Source organism: Haemaphysalis longicornis, unplaced genomic scaffold (assembly GCF_048455015.1).
Source record: "Haemaphysalis longicornis isolate Haplotype H1 unplaced genomic scaffold, Haemaphysalis longicornis Haplotype H1 scaffold_8, whole genome shotgun sequence".
Lineage (NCBI taxonomy): Eukaryota > Metazoa > Arthropoda > Arachnida > Ixodida > Ixodidae > Haemaphysalis > Haemaphysalis longicornis.
Window position 1 is genome coordinate 13,541,750 of NW_027526445.1, and position 3,229 is coordinate 13,544,978.

The following is a 3,229-nucleotide window of genomic DNA, read 5'->3' on the forward strand; positions in this document are numbered from 1 at the left end:
CTACGCTACCGGTGGGGCTATTTTAGCCTCCACTTTCGGGGTATTTATGTTCAGGTGTTTTTGTTTCCTGCGCTTGGGGGTGGTAGCCAGTGCCACTCGGACTACTCCGGGTGCAGGGGACTCTCTTTTCAATGCCAGGGCCGTGACTCGAGCGTCTACGACATGTCGGGAGTGGTCGACCAGCGTTGCACCCTCTTAAGCTACCTATGGCACCAAGACTGCCAGAACGGTAGCCCTCGCTATGCATGTAGCGAATCAGAATAAGAAATGATGGGCTCGTTGAAAATAACACAGAAATAGGAATTGGCAGTGAAGAAGACCACGGAAAGCAAAGGGGAGGATGTAGTAGCTCAAGGTTAAGAATTTGGAAAATAAGAAAGTGTAGAAAAAATGCCTGCCAGGTGGGATCCGAACCCACGACCTCCAGAATTCCGGTCTGGTGCGATTACCACTCCGCTACCAGCGGGGCTACTTTAGACTTCACTTTCTGGGGTATTTATGTTCAGGTGTTTTTTTTTTTTTCCTGCACTTGGGGGTGGTAGCCAGTGCCACTCGGACTACTCCGGGTGATGGGGACCTTCTTTTCAACCCCCGGGCCGTTACTCGAGCGTCTACGACATGTCGAGAGTGGTACACCAGCGTTGAACCCACTTAAGCTCCCTATGGCACCAAACTGCCAGAACAGAGGCCCTCGCTATGCACGGAGCGAATCAGAATTGGAAATGAGGGGCTCGTTGAAAAAAGGACAAAGATAGGAATTGGCAGTCAAGAAGACCTCGGAAAGCAAAGGTGAGGATGTAGTAGCTCAATATAAATATTTCGAAAAATTGGAAAATAAGAAAGTGGAGAAAAAATGCCCGCCAGGTGGGATCCGAACCCACGACCTCCAGAATACCGGTCTGGTGTGATAAGCACTACGCTACGGGCGTGGCTTTTTAGCCTCCACTTTCTGGGGTATTTATGTTCAGGTGTTTTTTTTTCCTGCGCTTGGGGGTGGTAGCCAGTGCCACTCGGACTACTCAGGGTGAAGGGGACCTTCTTTGCAACGCCAGGGCCGTGACTCGAGCGTCTACGACATATCGGGAGTGGGCGACCAGCGTTGCACCCTCTTAAGCTACCTATGGCACCAAGACTGCCAGAACGGTAGCCCTCGCTATGCATGTAGCGAATCAGAATAGGAAATGAGGGACTCGTTGAAAATAAGACAGAAATAAGAATTGGCAGTCAAGAAGACCTCGGAAAGCAAAGGAGAGGATGTAGTAGCTCAAGGTAAAGAATTTGGAAAATAAGAAAGTGGAAAAAAATGCCTGCCAGGTGAGATCCGAACCCACGACATCCAGAATACCTGTCTGGTGCGATTACCACTACGCTACCGGCGGGGCTACTTTAGACTTCACTTTCTGGGGTATATATGTTCAGGTGTTTTTTTTTTTCTGCGCTTGGGGTAGTAGCCAGCGCCACTCGGACTACTCGGGGTGAAGGGGACCTTCTTTTCAACCCCCGGGCTGTTACTCGAGCGTCTACGACATGTCGAGAGTGGTCCACCAGCGTTGAACCCTCTTAAGCTCCCTATGGCACCAAGACTGCCAGAACAGAGGCCCTCGCTATGCACGTAGCGAATCAGAATTGGAAGTGAGGGGCTCGTTGAAAATAAGACAAAAATAGGAATTGGCAGTCAAGAAGACCTGGGAAAGCAAAGGTGAGGATGTAGTAGCTCAATATAAATACTTTGGTAAATAAGAAAGTCGATAAAAAATGCCCGTCAGGTGGGATTCGAACCCACGACATCCAGAATACCGGTCTGGTGCGATAACCACTACGCTACCGGTGGGGCTATTTTAGCCTCCACTTTCTGGGGTATTTATGTTCAGGTGTTTTTGTTTCCTGCGCTTGGGGGTGGTAGCCAGTGCCACTCGGACTACTCAGGGTGAAGGGGACCTTCTTTTCAACGCCAGGGCCGTGACTCGAGCGTCTACGACATGTCGGGAGTGGTCGACCAGCCTTGCACCCTCTTAAGCTACCTATGGCACCAAGACTGCCAGAACGGTAGCCCTCGCTATGCATGTAGCGAATCAGAATAGGAAATGAGGGACTCGTTGAAAATAAGACAGAAATAAGAATTGGCAGTCAAGAAGACCTCGGAAAGCAAAGGAGAGGATGTAGTAGCTCACGGTAAAGAATTTGGAAAATAAGAAAGTGGGAAAAAATGCCTGCCAGGTGAGATCCGAACCCACGACATCCAGAATACCTGTCTGGTGCGATTACCACTACGGTACCGCGGGGCTACTTTAGACTTCACTTTCTGGGGTATATATGTTCAGGTGTTTTTTTTTCTGCGCTTGGGGTAGTAGCCAGCGCCACTCGGACTACTCGGGGTGAAGGGGACCTTGTTTTCAACCCCCGGGCTGTTACTCGAGCGTCTACGACATGTCGAGAGTGGTACACCAGCGTTGAACCCTCTTTAGCTCCCTATGGCACCAAGACTGCTAGAACAGAGGCCCTCGCTATGCGCGTAGCGAATCAGAATTGGAAGTGAGGGGCTCGTTGAAAATAAGACAAAAATAGGAATTGGCAGTCAAGAAGACCTGGGAAAGCAAAGGTGAGGATGTAGTAGCTCAATATAAATACTTTGGAAAATAAGAAAGTGGATAAAAAATGCCCGTCAGGTGGGATCCGAACCCACGACCTCCAGAATACCGGTCTGGTGTGATAGGCACTGCGCTACCGGCGGGGCTTTTTAGCCTCCACTTTCTGGGGTATTTATGTTCAGTTGTTTTTATTTCCTGTGTTTGGGGGTGGTAGCCAGCGCCACTCGGACTGCTCGGGGTGAAGGGGACCTTCTTTTCAACCCCCTGGCAGTGACTCGAGCGTCTACGACATGTCGAGAGTGGTCGCCCAGCGTTGAACCGTCTTAAGCTACCTATGGCACCAAGACTGCCAGAACGGTAGCCCTCGCTATGCATGTAGCGAATCAGAATAAGAAATGATGGGCTCGTTGAAAATAACACAGAAATAGGAATTGGCAGTGAAGAAGACCACGGAAAGCAAAGGGGAGGATGTAGTAGCTCAAGGTTAAGAATTTGGAAAAAAAGAAAGTGTAGAAAAAATGCCTGCCAGGTGGGATCCGAACCCATGACCTCCAGAATTCCGGTCTGGTGCGATTACCACTCCGCTACCAGCGGGGCTACTTTAGACTTCCCTTTCTGGGGTATTTATGTTCAGGTGTTTT

General features: G+C 49.8%; 1 non-coding gene across 1 annotated transcript; it reads right to left on the minus strand.

Moving 5' to 3' along the window:
* Positions 1–393: 393 nt before the first annotated feature.
* Trnas-gga (transfer RNA serine (anticodon GGA)) lies at positions 394–466 on the minus strand. The gene has a single exon. It is a non-coding gene; the product is annotated as a tRNA-Ser (tRNA).
* Positions 467–3,229: the final 2,763 nt, after the last annotated feature.